The following is a 22,513-nucleotide window of genomic DNA, read 5'->3' as shown; positions in this document are numbered from 1 at the left end:
ACGATCCCTCTCATATTTGTTAAATTCAGGTAGTATTTCCTTTCCTTTCATTGAAATACAAGCACAACTATTTACATTTAATGTCCAATTCCTAAGATTGTATTAGTAGTATGTCAAGATATTTTCATTTGTATTCAAAATTATATTTGTATTTTTCAAAAGATTATTAGCCAAACTTACACAAAGTAAAAACCGTAGCAAATGACTATTTCCATGGCAGACCAATGGCAAGTTAGAGCCAACATTAAACAATGCTTATGCTCTGACTACACTTTTAATTTTTTGCAATAAAATATACTAGTTTATACATGTTCTATTCCATCTTCCTTTTCCTTTTAATAGGTGACTTTGGCAACTTTTCCATTTTCTCTATTTTTAGAAGATTGTTAACAAGCCCACAGGCAGCTGAGGAAATATAGTCTCTGGAGTATTAGTACTCAAGAATGACATAATGATAATCTCCCCGTCCAATCCTGGGAACTGTTTTACTGCAGCACTAATGGGCTTTCCAATGAGAAAATATAGTCATTTCGACTCAGGCATTAAACTCGGAAAAACTTGGATTCGAGGTCCAGTTCAATCTCTTTAATATGTCCTTGAGGAAGATATTTAATATTTTTAGACTCAATTCCCAACTGGAAACAATGGAAATGATAGAAGTCTCCTTCACAGGGTGGGTTGGAAGATCTAAAGCATGTAAAGCACCATCCACCCTGACTAGTACAGAACCTGTCTTGAAGCGGAAGCTTACGGTAGTCGTGGAAAGATGTCGTTTCTGAGAGTCAAACATTGCCTTTATCAGCCAGACAAGGCACATGAGCAAGCACGAGTTTATGTTCTTGTTTGGTCTCGGGCAAAAGGGCACACCAGATTGTTGCAATTAGGAAAGAAAGCAAGAAACTTTCAAGTTTGAAAAAGAAAATCAAAGCAAGGATCTAGTCACTATCTTCCAGAAGGAAAGAAGAGAAAAAAGGAGCAGAAAGCCTGATAGTTTAAATTCTGAATGTAGTTTCTTAAAAGGAATTTTTTTGTGGTAAAAGACAATGGAAAGACACCATGTTACAACAGAAACCCAAGGGCAGACCTCATGGAAATCAAAGAAATTGACACTACAGGCACATTGTAGAATAAGGACGGTGTTTGAAAAGAAAGGGTTATGTATTTACCATTTTACTTGATCTACATATCAAAAGCACCCTCCATCGTATAGAAAATCCTTTCAGGAAAACGTTTCATATGAAAAATAAAATAAATAAAATAAAAAAGAAAGAAGAAAGTGCTGGAGGCCATATCACTTTTTTATTTTTAAAGTCTTTCACAGACTTCAGGCCAGGTGCATGTCACTCATGTAAATGAATGCCTTCCCAAATCACCACAAAGGTGGAAGAACATATTCAGGAACACAGCATCCACAGCACCAAGAAGAACTCACTTGACTGAGAAGCACAGATCAAAATTAAAATTAAAGTAGCCCCAGCAAAAGGTTTTCTTTTCTAATAATCTGCTATATGAGGAAAGCTCCTTGGGTTAAGGGGGAAAAAAAAAAAACAAACCAAAAAAACCACACCAAAAACTAGCCTCAGAAATATTTTTATATAAAATATATTTTCCTAAGTATTTGTATCAGTAATATTGAAAAAAATTAAACGTTAAGTCTTCAGTGAGTTGAAACTCAAATGATCAGCAATTTTGAAAACCTGTATCACTCAATTTATGTATCAAATATTAGCTGTCATCTCTAGCAGTGTTCTTCCAAAGCAATGGTTTTTTTGTGGTTGGTTTTTTTCTTTTTCTCCTTACCAAAGAGATGTCAATCTTTTTCCCCCCTAAAGATGGTTTTGTTTTGTTTTTTTTAAAATTACAAACAAGTTCACAGAAGTTTAAGCTAATTTTCTATTTTTTAACACCAAAGAAATATGTGCAGGTATTTCACCAGAACTCACAAACTGCTTTAGGGGGAGAAAATTATTTAGCTAAGCTGAAAGTTTTAAATTTGTTGTAACACTCGTTAGTCCAATTTATGGGGTGGTTTGTTTCTGACTCAAGCTTCATATCAGGATTGTAGCTGGAAGATTTCATTTATACTGCTTAAATACTATAGAAACTGTGTGGAAAACACACTGGATTTTTAAAAGAAGATCCAGATTCAAATCCAGACACTGTGGTGGTGTACTTGGGTGACTGGGCATTGTCTTAGCATCTCTGAACTTTGTATAAAATGAGGATTAAAGTATGTTGTTTATTTCATATTATTGTAGTGGTTCTTAACAATTCAGCATAAGAAAACAGCTCAGCTCAGATTCCAGAATTATGTTGGGTGACTAGCATTTCTCTGTAAGTGCACCACCATATTAACAACTGTTCGCTTTGATCTTCTGACACATGTCCTATTACTTATCAAGTCCTGTCATTTCTACATCCCCATAACCTCTCAAATACATCACCTCCTTCCCACCCCCTCCCCATCTTCCCTGGCACTAGCTAAATTAAGGCCCTCATTACCTCAGGCCTTGACTGAAATAATGGCCTTGTAATTCACCCTTACCTCAGTCTCAACCACTGCCAATCCCTTCTTTATGTTGGTTCTCTTTCTAGAGAATAAATATAATCATATTATCCTTCTGCTTAAAAACTTTTAATGACTTCCTGATGGCCATAAAGCAGAATTTCATTTCCCTGGAGGGCCTTCATCATTGGATAGTTCAATGTCATCTTGTATCATTTTTCATCATACACCCTATGCAAAAAACACATTATACTATCCTTTTTCCTAAACTTCTGTCTTTGCATTTGCTATCTCTTTGCCTATGAAGTATTCCCACCCGCTGACAGTGAATAAGTACTCACAGCAAAAATGTTACCTTTCATATGTAGCCTCCTTTGTATACATAGGAAGGATTTAAGTCTTATTGGACTTAGAATTATTTCAATTATATCACAGCATATTTCCTTAATTATTTGTTTACATATCTGTTTCTCAACTGAACTGCGAGCTTTAGTGTACAGCATAAGATAGAATTGGGAATGTAGCAGTAGTTCAAAAAATATAAACTAAAACAATAATTGGTAACAACAATAACAGAGGATGATGTCCCAATGGATCCGTTCATGAAGATTCCCCAAGATCTACAAGTGGTCTATTATTTTTAAATTACATTGGGACTATCTGTGTACATAAGCAAAAGAAACAGAATTGAAGCAATTATTGAGAAAAGTCTAGCCAAAAAATAAAAAATAAAAACAAAACCCAAACACCCACAGCCCCCTTGAGTCAATTATATTGATATTACAAGCAAATGTATCTTTGGCCTAAATGACCAAGTTTAATAGTCTTAATTTACTCTGTTTATTTAGACGCAGCATGAGCACAGAATTGTTTTTTGTTATTCCTAGGAAATACAAATTTTACTAAGTCTGTTCTTTCCCATTGCAGGCTGGCCCCAAAGTGAGCAGAGTCTATGTGAAAACAGCAAAAGTACTTTCGTATGTGACTTCATCACTGACTCTCAAAGAAGTCTTATTCAGAACACTCTGTACTTTGGCCTCCCTTCCCATAAAACAGTACTGGCCTCTCTTTACAGGGTGCTGTGGGTTTAATAAGAAGGATTCATGGCAGTATCATTTTGTGTGTGTGTGTGTGTGTGTGTGTGTGTGTGTGTCAGGAAGAGAGAAAAGTAAAATATCTCCGTGTACATTAGATTTTACGGATTAAATTCACTTAGTGCCTAGTATAGTGCTGACATTGAAACGCTGGTGCTGGTCATGAGACGCTAAATAGAAGAACCTGTGTTTCTAGTTCTGCACTGTCATAAAGCTCCTGTTATTCAGCATTTATTAGTTACTCACAGAGCATGAGGCATAAACATGACAAGCAGAAAACACAGAGTTCCTACCCTCTAAATTACAAAAGACAGATACACAAGAAAGTAGGTGGACCTCGAAATTGTTTCCAAATGGCTGTTTGTAGGAGGGCTGAGAGTAGGAAAACTGGAGGGGGGTGGGCGGGGGCAGATGGACAGGATGGAGTGCACGGAAATCGGAGGTGTTAGAGGACTTAGTGTTTTTATAAAAGGAACAGGGTAGGAGGTCAGGCCAATTTCTAGAAACTGAATAGTCAACTGGAATGATAATGAAGACCTCGAGGGAATAAAGAAGATCATTTGGAGTGGAAGCTTTGTTTTCTATTGTCTCTTTCTATCTTCTCTGCAGTTTTTCCAGATTCTTTGGGAGTAGAGAAGAGTATTTAAAACTCTCCCATGCTAAATGAGTGGTTCTGCAATTTATTAGCTGGATGTCCTTGAGTGACTCATTTGCTCTTTTAGCTTCAATTTCCTCATCTATAAAATGGAACAATAATACTTCAAAGGGTTGACATGAGTATTAGCCAAGATGAAGCACGTAAATGTTTCACTCAGGACCTTATAGAGAGTTTAGGAAGCAAACCCAGAGTCACAGAAAGTCTGGAGTTCTAATCTCTGATGTCCCAGGCATCTTGCTTTGTTTGCAGTCTCCTCCTATATGGCTAAATGGAAAGTGTCATTTCAAGAAAGACAAGATCAAGTATAAGCAAGCAATACTTAATAGTTAATGTGTACACAGGATTTATGCTAATACTATGGCTCTGTTTGTAACTGAATTTGAAGCCAGTGAGATTTAAAACACTGTTAGTAGGGTCCGTTTAGTCACCAAATAGAGACCCCAAAAAATCCAAAATCACAATGCTTTTAATCAACAGAGCTTTCTATATCATAAGTCTTATTTACGAGGAGGCTTTCAGGCAATTTCACACTGCTTTTCTCTGATGCAGCCCAAAAAAACATGTAAACCCAAGGGATTAGTAGAGACTTAAAGGGAAAATGGTGTAAAGTTACACCACTAACCGAGGCAGTGCAGCTGCCTTGATGCACTGTTCCCTTGGGCTCCTACAGTGAATGAAACTTATCTAAGTGGCCCAGTCCACTCCCTCACTGCCAGATCCCCAGTCCTTTGTTACAAGAAGCACAAGAATTGCTCAATCTCAGGGGGCAGCCAAGTCTGTAATGACCTGCATTGTAGAAACACAGAGGAGCTCACTATCTAAGAACGAAAACTTAAATCTCCTTTAATATTTCCTTGTTGACAGTTGCAAGCAGGGCCATGTAGTAAACAAAATGTTTATACTGGCAATCTTGGCTTCAGAGGAGGTTCAGAAACATTGAGTAGGGCAGCTGCCTGAATGGAAAAGCAATAGGAGCATCATCTAACGGCGATGTCAAAGTCTTGAAAAAGGACTGGTAAATCCCCAAATGCAACTATCTTGAGACTGGCACATACTTACATTGATGAACTCATCAGACCAATAATTAATAAGCATAAATTAGGCTAATGAAATCAGATAGGGTGATGAATGGTACTCGTTAACATTACTCTCTTTTTTTCAGACTAGTTTATTTATAAAGTTCACATATATTGGTTTTTCACATGATCTTTCCTGTGGAGGGCCATGAACGTGCGCATGGTCCTCCATTACAAGATGGCGCTGATTTCCTGCTTCTCTTTGTTTGCCTTAAATACAAACAAGACCTTATTTGGGCACAGTGTTCTCATTGGTCGATAGCTTGATCTCACGTGGGGTTAATGGTCCAATGGAGGCATGACACATGAGACTGATGGGTGGTGATGGGTGGAGCACCGAGAAGGGGATAAAAGCCACACCCGGGGAAGGGAAAAGAGAATCCATCTTCCACCACCCTCTGCAATTAACTCCTGAGTAAACCGCTGTGAGAAGGAACCGCTGGTGTGTTGTGTCCTTATTCCTGCTGGACAGTGTTGTGTCCTTATTCCTGCTGGACAGGCAAGGCGCGCAACACTTTCCCATTTCCTTCACCCCCCACCCATCAAATTGTGCTACTCTATCATGAACCCCCCCCCCCCCATCCTCATCCCTCTGTGCCCCCCTCCCCCCTTGGATACTCTTATCCTTCAACAATAATGGTCTTACACACTATTTGCCTTTCTGGGACTGAGTTAGTTCACTTAGCATAATGCTCTCTAGTCCTCCCCAAGTTAGGTAGTGATTTACAAAGTCATTGCTCTTGCATGCTGCTTAGTATTCCAACGTGTGAATGTACTACAGTTTCTCAATCCATTAGATTGTGATTGGGCATTGTGGCTATTTGCATGTACTTGTGATGGTAAAACCACTCTGGAAGGCAGTTTGACATTTCCTCAGAAAGTTGAACATAGAAATTCCATATGACCTAGCTATTCTACTGCTTGGAATAGACTGAGAAAAATGAGAACTGAGGCACACATGGAGACTTGAACATCAATGTTCATAGAGCATTATTCACCATAGCATTACTCTTTTCTCTATTATTAGATGTCTAAGAGAAACAGTACCTGCTCCTTGAGATCTAATTGAGCTGATTTGATGTATAAACATTTTTTTAAAAAATTGTAACAAAAGATTTTAAAAACAGAAAATATTAAGAATCTGTTCAATGCTATATGCAACTCTGAGAAAAAAGGTAAAGTCAGCTTTAGGTGTTTCATGCTACTTTGATAAGACTTCTAAAACCACAAGGAAACAATGTGGCAGTGTTTTTCAGGCTGGGATGTTTCAAAGGTAGAGTTCCTCCATCCTAAATGTTAGCTTCTTGAACTTTTTTTAAAATTTATTTTACACATGTAATGTAGTAAAGGGTTAAATGTTTCACCTCTATCTCTAAGAGGAAATATACCTATAGCGTGCTCTGGAAACGCAGAGAATATCAAGAATGAGTCTATTAACCATCCATGATTGTCTATGAAGACATGGCCTGGGAATGGATCAAGAACAATCTATTTTCTCTGCTGACAATTCACAAGCTGCCCTTGTATCTTAAATCTGCAAGGAAAAGATGGATGTTAGTTTGGTTTCAATTTGTGACTTCTCTACCAAAGAAAGCTTGAGAACACGCTAAAGGAAATAAGCACTTCCTATTCTCCCCAAGTTAACCTCACTCACATGAATGAGGGGAACCCTGTATGGACAGTGCAGTGGTTTCACATTCTCTCACTTGAAAGCAAGTGCCTCAGAAGAGGAAGCATTAGTTTGTGACTAAGGAGTTAAACTCAGCAGGCTGTGTGGATAATGTTACAGTGTATTTCCGATTTGATAATATTAGATCTATTTTGAGACTACTTATCAGTTGGTTATTGTGCTAATAATTGCCATTAAAATTAATAGTACATTTTGGGAATTAGGCAGAGCGCTAACAAGTTTGCTTTTACACAGAGCTCTCCAAAAGCAATCTGGGTAACTTGTTTCTGGAATGCAGCTGTGTAAGTTTTCATTAACATCTTGCAGGTGGAGCCTAATTTTAGTTCAGCCTTGAGAAGGGGGAATTGTTTTCCTCACCATGCAAAACAGCACCACAACAGCAGCAAAGCAGGTGGGGCTTCACCAAGCACTTGTTTACTTTCCTGGGTTTGTATTTTTTGGGGGTTTTTAAAGCAGATGATTCATGTCGTTAATCATAGAGTTTCTATTTGATTTTAACATGTCTTTAAAAGAATAGTCTGGAGTACATTTGACCTATAGTTACTCAAATGTGAAACAAAAGCACTGAAATGGAAAATGATAAGAAAATGAGCAATGAATCTCTAAATATAGTGGAGGCGAAACTAGTAAGTGGAGTGCAGGGAAATTCAGAAATACATCTGTTTGACGACAAAAGCATTTTTAAAAGCAACCTTCCATATTTTCATTTGGTAATTTGAAGTTGGCTCAGCTAGAAAGTTCAATATATATGTATATATTTTATTTATTTTTTTTCCCCTCTTTGCCACTATTAGATGAAGGAAACGGTTGCTAGGAAGTGGGTAGATGAAGGGTCATAAAGGACAGCTGACATGTACAATGTTTTCCCTTAGAAGCATCTTTTTGGCCTTTGTGTCTTAGCACAGCCCTAGTAATCAGCTTAAATTCTAGATCAGAGGTAAAAACATTTTGAAAAGTGATTAATGACACTATTTTCCATTTCAATTTGTATAGGAAATCTCTAAAACTTTGTCAGTATCTAAGAGTGACAAACCCACCTTTACTTCTGCTACATGTTGTAGGTTTCACTGCAGTGAACCTATGGTGTCTGTTTCTTTGGATATGAGGACAGTGCCGCATGGCCATGTCATTTGGCTTAAACAAGCGCCTTTGAATTCTTGTGCCCTGTGGGGTGTGCATGAAAATTCCATTACCTCCACAGAGAGGGGGCAGTTTTGTGTGCATATTTGTTCCTTTCATTTCAGTCTCTTGGAATGGATGGAATTTGTGATTATACTGCATAGAGGTCTATTGTTGTGTACCTTAAAATAAACCTTTTCTTGAAGGCCCTCTTCTGGACCTGAAGGTCACCATTGAAGGGCTCAGCTTTTATGACAGTTCTTAACCTGAAATAGAGATTTATCTATGAATGTGCTTCACAATGGTTCACGAATAAAGCTTTGTTTGTTTTGTTTTGTTTTGGTATGTGCAAATGGGCATTTTCAATTCCCTAATATTCACATATACACAAGCATTGTTGTAGAGTATCAACTTGGAGTCTGCTTCAATTAAAGCAAATGATGTTTATTATGGGTTAGAATTGGTCCAAACTGAGAAATGTCCATTGTCAGAAGAAAAATGGCAGTTCGTCTGGACCAAAACCTGGGTGCAGTTCTATATTGCTGGATCAGGAATTAAAGGTCACAAAATAAATAATTGGCTAAAAGGCCATCAGGAGAATTAAAGGTAGGATATAGAGAAGCAAGAATTTGCAGCAATAGGTCCATAACACATAGCTGGGATTACACAAGTGGTTTAAGGTACATGCCCTTTAGTTTATTACAGGGTGGCAGCAGGATCATGGACAGGACCTGCTTTTCTGGTAACCATCTCTTCCTTAATCATGTCTGTTACTGAAAGTCCATTGTAAAGATTTAAATAATACTATATCTCAAGGCCCATCTTTCATCAGTTTGCCTATTGGGACTAGATTAGATATGCGGCCAGACCAGGCCTGGAGGGAAGGAATGCTGTCCTTGAGGTATATGGCCCAAATCAGCACCAAGGTTAAATGAAATGCCTTAGAAAGGCAGTTTCTAAAATTCCAACATGGATCCCAGACTCATGAGAAGTCTTCAGAATGCAATTAGATTCTGCTTTTAGACTGCCTTATTAACTCTGGTGGCCTAGTGGTAAGAAGCCACACATACAGTTTAAACTCCCCAGCTGCTCCAAGAGAGGAGGGTGAACAATCTCCTCTCGTGGGATTAACTGCTTCTGAAAGCCTGCTGAAGGGTCAGCTATGAGTTAGTTCTGAATCGATGCCACACAACAATAACATTTACACATACGGGAATTCTGGTGGCCTAGAAAGTTAGAAGTTGTACTTCTGAATCAAAGGCAGGCACTTTGAACCCACCAGTTATCCTTGAGAAAAAGATAGGCTGTTTCCTCCCTTGCAATTTATTTGTTGCTGTTGTTGTTGCTGTTGCTGTTGTTATGTACCTGCAACAGCCCTACACCCTACTCTATCCTGTGCCAATCTTATTGTCTCTGACACATCTACCTTCATTACCCATCACTGAATCAATCCATCTCATCAAGGGCTGCTTCTCGCGCTGTCTCTCCACTCTCCCAAGCAGGATGTCCCACCTTGCAATACCCTCTGAAAACTTAATGGAAATTCAGTCATGAGGCAATTTATATTAAATGGCATTAAGTTTAATTGATTTACACACAATCTAGATGCCTCAGATTTTAGACTATCATTTAGAGGAATGTTAATTTTCCTTTGAAAAATGTCCATTTACTCTCCTGGATTTCCAAAGGAAGAATTTTTAAGCCCTGAAATGTCAAGAACTATATTCTTATACAGAATATTTTCATATACTGCCTTTAATGTGAAGAGTATGTGAAGAATACAGCTATTTATTATGGCTAATGATCATAACTAAAATGTAGTCAATGTCAACTTTCCTCATAGAGGGAGTAGTCAATTCTAATTTAGGGAGGATTGTACTTCCTCAGTGTCTAATAACTCTTACTATGATAAAATTATTTTCGTATCTCTAACATATAAACAAGCCACAAGTTGCAATACTTAAAGATGCTATTGGAATTATGTTGAATGATCCAGGAAGCATCAAGAGAAGATGTAAGTAATACACAGAGTAACTAAATAAAAGTATTGACTGACACAGAAACCTTTCAGGAAGTAGCATATGATCAAGAATCAATGACAAATAGGAAGGAGTTCTAGCTGCTCTGAAGAAATCAGCAAAATACAAGGCTCTAGAAATTGATGGACTCCCAGTTGAGATATTCCAACAAACAAAACGCATGCAGCACTGGATGTGCTCACCAGATTGTGCTAAGGAATTTGGAGGACAGCTACCTGGCCAACTGTCTACAAGAGATCCGTATTTATTCCCATTCCTCAAAAAAGGTGATTTAACAGAAGGTGGAAATTATTGAACAATATCATTAATACCACTTTGCAAACAAAATCTTGCTGAAGATTATAAAAAAATACTAGAATAGTACATCAACAGAGAACTGTCATAAATACAGGAAGGGTTTAAAACAGGCCATAACAGTAGGAATATAATTACTGATATCAAATGAATTATGGCTAAAAGTAGAGAGTAACAGAAAGATTTCTGTGGTTTATTGACCATGAAAAGGCACGTGATTGTGTAGATTACAAGAAATTGAATTGGGGTTAACATTGAGAAGAATAGGAATCCCAAAATGCCTAATTGTGCTCATATGTAACCTGTACCTACACCAGTAAGATGTTTCCAAACAGAGCAGGGAACACTGCACTGCTTAAAATCAATAAAGAAGTGTGCCAAGGATGTGTATCCTTTTTCCGTAACTTTTCAATCTATATGCTAAACATATCATTTGGAGGCTGGACTTTATGATGAAGAATGTAGCATCAGGATTTGAGGAAAACTCATCAATAACCTGGGTTATGTAGAGGACACAACCTTGCTGAGAAGGACTTGAAGCATTTACTGCAGCAGGTCAAAGTCTACAACCTTCAATATGGATTGCATCTCAGCATCAAGAAAACAAAGATCCTCACCAATGGGCAAATAGGTGGTATCATGACAGATGGAGAAAAGGATTGAAATTGTTAATAATTTCATCTTGTTTGGATCCACAATCAACACTCTCAGCACCTGCGGTTAGAAAATCAAAAGATTAATTACATTGGGGAAATGTGCAGTCAGGGACATCTACAGAATACTAAAGAGCAATGATGTCAGTTTACAGACTATGGTGCACTTGATCCAGGTCACGGTCTTCTCAATTGTTTGCTGTGCATCTGAGAGCTGAAAAATGAATAAGGATAACAGAATAATAATCAATGCCTTTGAACTGTGGTGCTGGAGAAGAGTATTGAACATACCATGGACTGCCAAGAAAATAAACAGGTCTGTCCTGGAGAAGATGAAACCAAGTTACTACTGGGAGACAAGGATTTTGAAGCTCCATCTCACATACTTTGGACATGTTGCCAGGAGGGAATCATCCTTGGATAAGAACAGCATGCTTGGAAAAGTAGAGGGCCACAGGAGAAGAAGACCATCGATGATATGCATTAACATAGTGACTATGACAATGACCCACTATGATTGTGGATCAGGTATGTCAGAGACAGAGAGGTTATCTCTCTAGATAGGACAAGGTTCAGAACCTCTGTTCATAAGATCACTATGAATCGTTGCATGACCCATAACAACAACCTATAAACAAAACAAAAAAAAATGCTAACAAACTCAAAACTTAAGGGGGTTGAGTTGTTTATGATTCACAGCAACCTTCCACAGGCTTTCTGAGGCTGTAAAACTATAGGAGGAGTCAGCCCAAATGCTGCAGGCAGACCAGCTGCTGGACTCAAACAACAGAACGGTTAGCAGCTCAATATGCCCTGTGATCTAAACAACACACAAAACTCAAACTCATTGCTGTAATGTTGAGTGTGACAAGTTTCTGAGACTGTAAACTTAATGGGAGGAGACTTTTCATCTTTCTCTTGAGGAAATCTGGTGTATTTAAACCACCAGAGGTGTGCCAACTTTGGGAAAACTGTGTGGCAAGCTTTGTACTACAGCTCCAAGGCTCTAAATAATATTTATTATTATTAATAATCATAATAAATATCCTAGAGAATATTACTCCATGGCACATAACAACAACAACAAAGAATATTAAATTTTCTAAATATTTTTTCTTCGTTTAACTAGATTTATTAATCCCTTCTTATATTTAAGGTGCTTCCAGGAATTCAGAAATAGATGATAATCTTTCTCTTCTGGAATTCCTAGGACTGTGGCAGAGATATTCCAAGGGGGGGGACAACCCCGAAATAAACAACAAACAAAACTCCTTCAATCATTATTTGTAAAGGGAGAAAACATCATGTGAGACCAAAGATTTTAAAATTTAAGCAGATCTTCATATTGCATTTTATATGCCAAACTAAAACATGTTTCTGAAACCCTTTGACAATAGAACAAGAGCCACAATGCATTCAAACCTGTTTGTCCCATATCTCATTCCACCTACCTACAGACCTGACTCTAGAAGGGAATGTGTGGGTGACAGAATGGAGCTATGGCACTTCAAAAGTGTGTGCCATATGTTGAACGGGAGAAAGGTCATCAAAGGGCACAAAGGGCCCAGAATGTTTGAGACTTAGGCTAAGGATGTACTTTTTACTGATTTGATCTGAAAGATTCCCTCAAGCTTATCAGATTGTGCTTTTGCAACTCTCTTGAGGCCAGTCAAACAGCCGTTTTCACAAACACAGTGTCCTTTAGTTTTCCTGATAAGCCCCAATCTTTAGACAAAATCTAGCTCTTACAGACCTCCTGGAACTTGGGCTCTTTCTATTTCTCCTGTCCCTCAAGTTGCTCACAGAGAGGACAAAGAGAAAGGACAATAAATTGATTAAATTGATACTGAGCAGGAATGGAGTTATTCCAATCCTTTCTCACTGTGAAAAAAAGCCACTGCCAATCACAGATGCTCTCGATTTGATTTTCCCCACATTCAGAGTGATTTTAGCTTCTGTGGAAATGTAAGGTACAGACTCCAACTTATATTCACTATTACATCTAGGACTACCTTGTGGAGGATAGAATGGAGTTGGCAGCCTTCTTTCCAGAATTTACAAAAGGCTTTTTGGCTATTTAAACAGAGAGCTCAGCTTTTTGGATATTCCAAGTTAAAAAAATCACAGAACTGGCAACCTGCCTTTCTTTTCTAGGGTTTTCATTTCTTTGTAACATTTTTCCTATTCTCTCTCTAGGCAAACCTCCACTTTTCCTGCTGAGATTCCTTAAGTCATAGAGTAAAATGTCACCTACAGGAAACATGTGATTCATTTCACTCTTGCTGGTAGGTACATTCAGAATTCTGCTTCAAGAGGTTTATTTCCAATTTTTAATCTAAACCTTATTGGGCTGCCTGCAGTGGAAGTCTCAACCACAGCTGCTGAAATAATGTCTTTGCAGACACACTTCAAGAAGGTCTGTTGGTTCTGGTGCTGCTTCTGAAGAAGTTCCAATCAGCAGCAGGGCAAAATTTATGGGATTCTCAGATTTTTTTGGTTTCTTGAAAGAGTACACATGCCACAGAAAATCTGAATACACTCCAAGGAAATTGCACAGCCCTCTCAACCAACACAAACACATGTAGAGAAATGTTGAGAAGTCACTGTTAAGCAAAAATCTTCCCCCAAAAGATAAAGGCTTAAAATGAAAACATGAGATGCTGCAGCTTTTATCAGGGAGCCATGCCAAGATTTAATTGTTATCTTTAGTTCTAGGGCCCATCTTTAGCACTCGTGGATTTCAGTTCTTCTTTCTTTTATTTTCCTTTAGCCTACAAATTGAGTAAAAGAGAAACAAAGCTTTGGCCAAAAGCTCCATAAATGTACGAGGATCTCTATTTTGTCAGAAAGTAATAATAATTTAAAAATAGAGTGTTTTGATAGCTCATACCAAAATGCTTGTGCAATGTCTACTTTTGGTTTCAAGTCTTTTAATTATCAAGAACTATATAGCTGAAGGCAAAATGGCTTTTGCATCTATGATATATATAGATATATATCTATATATATATTTTAAAGAGAGAGATGCATATATATTATAAAGTAAGAAAAAGTTTTCTGAAAGTGTTTATACCCATGCTACTGCCAAGAAAAGATGGAATTACTCAAATAGATTGAATCATGTGGGATTAGACAGACTCCAGGCAATCTTCATCCAGTAATATTTCCCTAATTCCTCTGATGTAAGTCCATTGTATGCCATCCTCTTTTCTGATCCTGGATTCTGGTTAGACAAAAATAAAGCCAAGGGAATAGAAATGAGACATATATAGGCTTGTTGGGAAAATGAGAATCAATGATATTATGAATGATACAAAAATTTCTATAGCATACCGTAATTTTTTAAGTGCTTACCTCTAAGATTTCTAATTATCATTTGAGGTGGATAGATCAAGTATGGCTAGAACTTATTTTCTAGAATGGAAAGTTAAATCAAGGCTTATAGAGTTATAAAAGGTCACTTACATATTTTGCTGGCAGAATACTTAGTATGTTGTTGTTTGTTGTTGTTGTTGTTATGTGCCATTGAGTTAGAACAGACTCATCACTGATCCTTCAGCAGATTTTCAGTTATTTAATCACATGGGAGGAGATTGCCCATCCTTCTCACAAAGAGCAGCTGGTGGATTCAAACTGCATGCTTCGGGGATTACAGTGCAGCTTCTTACAACTAGACCACCATGGACTGCCAAAAGAACATACAATGTGAACAATGTGCAGCCAGAGTGTTCTCTGGAGGCAAGGATGATGAAACGTCTCATATATCTTGGGCATATTGCTAGGAGGAGGCTATTCCTTAAAGAAGATAATCACACTTGGGAAGACGGAGAGACAGAGAAGGAGAGAAAGACCCTCAGTCAGGTGGATTGACATGGTGACTGCAGCAATGGACTGTGTCAAAGATTGTGAGGATGGCACAATATAGGACAGGGTTCATATCCATAGTTCATAAAGTCGCTACAAGTCATACTAGACTTAATGACACCAAACAACAATAGTTAATAAACATGAATTTAATTTTCAATACTTATGTAGACAATTCTCAGAAAAACTTGGAGAAATTTAACTTGTCTAGAAAATTTAACTTGTCTAGAAACTTGGAGAAATTTAACTTGTCTAGAAAAGGTGAAACTTCAGGTACAGCTGAAAAACAGAGTCCATATCTCCATACAACTCAAGACCACCACTTTCTTCCAAGTCCCTCACATGTTTACTTTTACTGATCTGGCCTTTATAGGTATTTGAGTTTTTGAACAGCTGCTGTAAAAGGATTTTCATAAGATTATGTTCTAAAGTTAGACCTTAAAGTACAGGTCAATTGACTGTATGTGCGCATGTGCATATACATGCACACACATACACACACACAATCTCTGATGGCCTAGTAGTAAAAATCTGCACTATAATCCTGAAGGCACATGTTTCAAATCCACCAGCTGCTGTGCAGAAGGATGATGGGCAATTGTCTCTCATATGATTACTGTCTCTAAAAACCCACTGGAGAGTCAGCTATTGGTCAGTTCTGACTCAATGGTACACATAGCAACAAGAACTCTGTGTGTGTGTGTGTGTGTGTGTGTTCTACTTTTAATTTTTACAGAAATGTTGAGTTTTAACTTATTGTTTCACATTTTCTTCTCTCCCCTTCTCTTCCCCTGTCCCCAGTCCACTTTATAATGCACCTCTTGTTCCAGTATATCGCCACACATATAATATCTACTTATATACACCTTTCAGGAATTTCTTCCATTCATATCTTCCAAAGCACACTTTTGTTGTTGTTGCTTCCATCCCATTTAGCCAAATTTACTGTCTCCGACACATCTAACCCCATTTTCCCAGTTACTGTGTCAATCTACCACCTTCAGGATCTTTCTCTCATGTGTTACCCTTTCATCCTCCCAAGCATGATGCTCTTCTCCAAGATCTGGTCCCTCCTGGTAACATGCCTAAAGTATGTCAGATGGAGTTTCAAAATCCTTGCCTCCAAGGAGCAACTTCATCTCACCTTCTCCAGGACAAACCTGTTTGTTCTCTTGGCTGTCTGTAGAATGTTCACTACTCCTCTCAAGCACAACTCAAAAGCATCAATCCTTTGTCTTCATCCAGCTCTCTGATGCATAGCAGGTATTGTGATGACCAAGGCCTGGATCGGGTGCACCTTAGTCTCTTAAACTGACTTTTTGCTGCTCTTTAGCACTCTGGAGAGATTCCTGGTAGAAGATTTTCCCAATACAGTTTATCTTTTGATTTCTTGACTGTTGATGCCAAGAGTGTTGATTGTGGAAGAGGCCAAAGCACTAGGGACATCATAGCCAATATCAGATGGGTCTTGGTTGAAAGCAGAGAGTAACAGAGAAAAGCCTATCTGTGTTTCACTGACTATGAAGAGGCATTTGACTGTGTGGATCAGAACAAACTGTGACAAACTCTGAGAAGAATGGGAATTCCAGAATACTTGATTGTGCTCATGGAAAACCTCTATGTGGATGAGGAAACAGTGGTCAGAATAGAGCAATGAAACATTGCTTGGTTCAAAATTAAGAAAGGAGTGCATCAGAGATGTGTTTTCCATGCCTTTTCAATTTATATGTGAAACAGATCATTCAGAAGGCTAGGCTTTATGAGGAGGAATGTGGTATTAGGATTGAAGGAAGACAACCTACAAATGAAATACTAAGCAAATGACACAACCATGCTTGCCAAAATTGAGGAAGACCTGAAGCACTTTCTGCAGAAGGTCAAGGCCTCCAGTCTTCAATATGAATTGAAGCTCAACATCAAGGACACAAAAATTCTTACCACTGGGCCAATTGACAGCACCATGATAGAGAGGAGATTGAAATTAACAATTTCAGCTTGCTCAGTTCCACAATCAACACAGTACACATTTATCACCAGGCAAACATATGACAAGAATATCTTTCTGTACTTTCCTCTAAGAATCTTCTGCCCAGGACGTCTTGTTTCACCATGTTCCCATGCAATTGATACTTTTAATCATGGTTTTCAAACTACTTGCATGCCACTCTTCCCTTTCCTGACTAATTCTTACATGCAATGGTCCCCATCAAAAGTCCTCTTCTCTCTAAGCCATTTCAAAGCCTACCTACAGTTTCCCCAATTCTCTTGTGTACCATCATTTACTCAGCCACTTACTTACAAATTCAGTAAATATCAAATGAGTACAAAAAATTCAGAAAATATCAAATGAGTACAGGAAGGAAGGAAATAGTAGTATTACACTAATCTGCACTTGATTTGTTTTTCTGTTCAGGACTCTGCTGAGATGACCACATTATAATTCTCTTTGCTTCTCTGTTAAATTATGGATCAGATTGTTTCAGATTGTTTTATTACTTAGTATTAAAGATTAGGGGTATGGTAGGGTATATGTGGGAGGTGAATGGCATTGAGCCCTATATATTACTGTAATATGGACACACATTGGGCATCTTCTTTTTGAGGTAATCCAAGAAGGCCCTTGTAGACTCAGCATTTCAAATGCATTTATTTATCAAAAAATACTCTCTATTTGAGCAAAGAAACTTGAGTTTCTTTGTCACTTTAGTTTGGTAAACAGGGAAAACATTAATTCAAAATCTAGAGAAGGCAGTACTCTGCTTTTCCCCAGCAGGAGACAAATTGGTGCCCAGCAGGGAAAATTATGTGTCGAGAAATGATACAGAAAAGATAAGGACAAACCCCAGTTACTGATTCATTTCACAAATGTTTTTTAACACCTACTGTGTTCCAGACACTAAGTTAAGCCTCGGGGATAAGTAGATATGTAAATAAATAGGTACAATAAATATTACAGACGTTATAATGGGCATCCAAACAGGGGATAAAGTACAGCAGAGACCAAGCAAGATCACTTTTGTCCAATGAAATCAATAAAAACCCCAAATAGAAGGTGACCCATATAGAAGGATTAGTCTCAAAGGATGAAAATGTATTCTGCACTTATTTTTGGACAAGACATTAAAGACCATTTAGCATTATGAGGCACTAAGCATCCCTCACTTTGTGGTACTGAAGAGGCTTCCATGTTGCTATGATGCTGAAAGTTGTGCCACCTTTATTTCAAATACCAACAGGGTCACCTAGGGTCAACAGTTGCAGCAGTGTCCATCCTGAAACCAACTAGGAAGAGTGACCTGATAAATTGCCTCTAAAAATTAATCAAGAAAAATTCTGTGAATCACAGCAGAATAGGATTCAAAATAGTATTGGCAGATGAATGCCCTAAGGTGAAAGGCACTCAAAGCACATTGTGGGCCAAACAATGAACACAAGCATATGTCTCATAGGATGAATCATGGAGTTAGCACATGGAAAGGCAACGTTCTGTTCTATTGTAAATGAAGTTGCCTATTAACAGACTAACAAATCACGAATTAATAGATAACTAAATAACAACTAACAGCAGCAGTAGTGGCAGCAATACTAAACAAATGAGGAAGATGAAAATTTGTCTTTCCTAAGACAATAAATCTTATAAAAAGCACTTAAGAACATTGTGGGTGTATAAGAAAGCACCCCATAGATGCCAAGTAAATGGATACAAGCATGTAGTCTCCAAATTCCACCTGAGATTCAATCCCAGCTCACTTATTTGCTGACAAGGTCGTGCAGGACAAGTTATTTGATTTCTCTGTACTCAGTTTTTTTTTCCTCTATAAAAAAGATGATAATAATATTAGCTACTTCACTGAATTAGTACTTAACAATAAATGAAACAACATATGTAAGATAATTAGAACAATACCTGGTACAAAATGATAATAAAATTTTCAAATATTAGCGGGACAATGACTAAGGATGGCAGAAAATGAACCGGTGCCTTTAAGTTGTGGTGCTAAAGAAGAGTCTTGAACATACATACTATGGACTTCCTAGAGAACAAACCAATCTGCACTGGAGAGGGTGAAATCAAGTTTCTCCTTGGAGGCAAGGATTTTGAATCTCTGTCTCACATATTTTGAGCATGTGACCAGGAGGGACCTGTCCTTGGAGAAAGACATCATATACTTGGAAGAATAGAGGCACAGCACAGGAGAGGAAGACCCCAGATGAGATGGATTGGCACAGTAACTGGGGTAACGGGAGTGTGTTGAAGATAGTGAGACTGGCTCAAGATAGGGCAGAGTTCAGAGCTTTTGTCCGTAGGGTCACTTTGAGTCACAGATGACTTGAGGGCACATAACAACAACAATAAGGCCATATAATTTTTATTTCATTTAAATATAAGTATCAAGAAGAAGATTATATATTTAAAAGCATTTACTAATAAAAATTTGAATACCCCAATAACAATGACAAAGTTCAACAGAACAACAAAGCAAGGATGCAGAGAGACTGAAACTGTAGAGAGGATGCTTTGCTGGTGGGAGTGTAAAATGGTACAACCACTACAGATGGCTGTCTGATGTTTTCTCATAAGACTAAAAATAGAAATACCATTTGACCCAGCTCTCCCACTACTAGGAATCTACCCTAATGAAATAGAGAAAAGACACAAATGTTGTTGTTGTTGTGTACTGTCAAGTCAGAACCAACCCGTACCTGACTCTCCGTGGGGTTTTCAGTCTCCTGTGCATCCTTCTCCCACAGAGCAGCTGGTAGATTCAAACTGCATGCCTTTAGGATAGCAGTGCAGCTTCTTGCCACTGTGTATTCAAACCCATGTTTATTATAGTATTATTCACAATAACAAAGAGATGGAAGCAGCTTAAGTGTTCATCAACAAATTAATTGGTAGAGAAACTGTGGTACATCCACACAATGGAATATCATGCAGCATTGAAAAATAATAGAGATCTCGAGAAACACTGTGTAACATATATGAGTCTAAAGGACATTCTAAAGGCATAAACTCAATTACAAAGGGACAAGTGTGGAATAAGACTACTGTTTGTTATAAAATCAAGAGGATTAAGGAACAGTGAGGAGTGACATTAGGGAGAAAAGGAAGAGAATGAATAGATAAGGAACATGACTTTGTAATAGGTGAAAGGGAAGTATATTCTGAAAGAATGGACAGTAAGACGTAAGTAATGCAACTAACAAGTTGGTATAGGACACGCATTAGGGAATGAGGGAGAGGGAAATAAATGAATGAAAAGCCATTCAAGTCACAATTAAGGGGGGGAAAAAGACAATAAGGGAGAAAAAGGAGGATCACTTTCTAGATAATAGACACTAACTAGTTCTTGTTGGTGATGGGAAAAACAGCACAGAATAAGGGAGGAGTCTGTACAGAAGAATAAGGGAAGATTTTGTAAGTGCTGTAATATCTCCTTTCAGTGCAATTAACTGCCTCTGAAAACCGGCTGTAGGTCAGCTGTGGCTCAATTTATACTCAATGGTGAGGTATTAGTTTAAAAGTTGGCTTTTCTTTTTTTTTTTAAAGTTGGCTTTTCTAAGCCATTAGTTTAGTCCCCACTGGTCTCCAATTACCTTACCTGTAGGTACATGGTCTTGAAAGCATCAACAGCTGTGGGACTAGGAAGAGTGAGAGAGTGAGAAAGATTCCCACACTGAAAAGCAAGACTTGAAGGAGAATGGAGCAAGACCCTGGTGAGAGTGAGATTCTAGTGTCAAGACCCTGCTGATGGTGGTGGAGAGATTGTGGCATTGCTGTGGAGAAAGTGGCCAAATGTAATGAGAAGAGCCCTGAGATAAAGGCCACAATTAAAAGTTTAGCTGTGTTTCCTGGATAATTAAGGAGAAGTTGGCTTATAATTGCTCTGAGGCAAACCTTGCTGGACAATTGAGGAAGCCAGAGACTTCTTGAATTTGTGTTGCTGAAGTGAAACATGAGCCTAGACTAATTGAGGACTTGTGCCTTGGGACTTTTGGGCTAAAACGTTGATTTGTATTGGGTGATATTTTTTTTCCCCCGGCCCACTCTCCAACTTATTTCCCTAATAAACCCTATTCTTGGTACCACAACCCTGAGTAAAATCTGTGAGTCAACAATAAATAAATGAACCTCTTGCTGTTATTGAGGCACCATGGGTCTGGGCTATGGGATCTTTAACGACTTTCTGTTCTGAGGTAGAGAGAAGCTGTGTTCATTTCCTCTGGACCTTTCAAGGAAACACTCATGGCCTTGCACCCCAAATTCCACTTTCTGCTCTAACAGACAAATGGTATATAACAACAGCAAATAATACCTACCATTTTACAACACAGCAATAATAAATATTAGTGAGTGGTTACATCAATAGTTTGTATTTATATGTCTAGGAAAACATATATGAATGAAAATACAGATGTGCATGTAGAGGTGTATTTGTAGGCATATGCATATACATATAAGTGTTGTATATAAATTCACACATAAAGTACATAGTTACAACTATTTCTTAAATATAGCAAAAAGGAAAAATTTGGAAATTTGTCTTATCTTCCTTATTCATTGTCCAATTTTGACATGCATATGAAGAACTTGAAATTATGATGGCTTTGATCAAGTATACTTTAGTCTTTAAAGTGACACCCTTTCTCTTTACTACTTTAAAGAGGTTTTTCCCAGCAGATTTATCAAACGTAATATTTTATTGTTTTTACTGTTGTTTCCATGTCTGTTAATTGTAGATTCAATAGAAACAAAATCCTTGCCAACTTAAAAAGGAATCCAAAACCAAATTAAATTAAATAATTAAAACAAGTATGTCAAACCTAATAAACCTGGCATCATTTATGTTGAAGTTTTACATTTTATTCTTACTCATCTTATATAATGAAACAAGATCCCATAATTGCTCTTCTTTAACTAACTGTTCACTATCCAGGATTTTTTCAGTTTTTCAGTGAGATCAATTTTCTATCTATTTCATATTAGCATAATACTTCTATGCTGATACCTTCAGTACAGCATACTACCAAAGAGATAGATTCTTATCAACAATTTTTACCTTCATACATTGATTAAAATTGGGAGTCTTAAAATAAATTACATAAAATTCTATAATTTTTACATTATACATAGGTTATTTTTTCTAGGATTATTTTCCTTTTTGAAGTATATTTTAGGAATATTAAACACTTGAACAACTGTTGGACAATTGAGTATTCACACTGAACAACTATCTTCAATTCATTCATGTATGAGATAGTATCTTCAATTCATTCATGGATAAGTGTTGATATAATATCTTCAATCCATTCATGTATGAGATAAGTCTCGAATGCTGAAATAATGGTCTTTTATACAAAATAGTACTGGAATTATTTTCTCTCTTTACAATGCTTTCGCCCCCCTAAGAAATTTTAGAGTGCTTTATACAAGCAATTTCTGCTAACCCCTTGATTGGTACTATGAAATCAGTATAAACTTGATATTTTAATTTTTATATGTAGGAGCAAAGTGACTT

Source organism: Elephantulus edwardii, unplaced genomic scaffold, assembly GCF_000299155.1.
Source record: "Elephantulus edwardii isolate Elephantulus edwardi_28Jun2011 unplaced genomic scaffold, EleEdw1.0 scaffold00069, whole genome shotgun sequence".
NCBI lineage: Eukaryota > Metazoa > Chordata > Mammalia > Macroscelidea > Macroscelididae > Elephantulus > Elephantulus edwardii.
The sequence above is the reverse complement of the archived record's forward strand: the minus strand, read 5'-3'. Positions refer to the sequence as shown.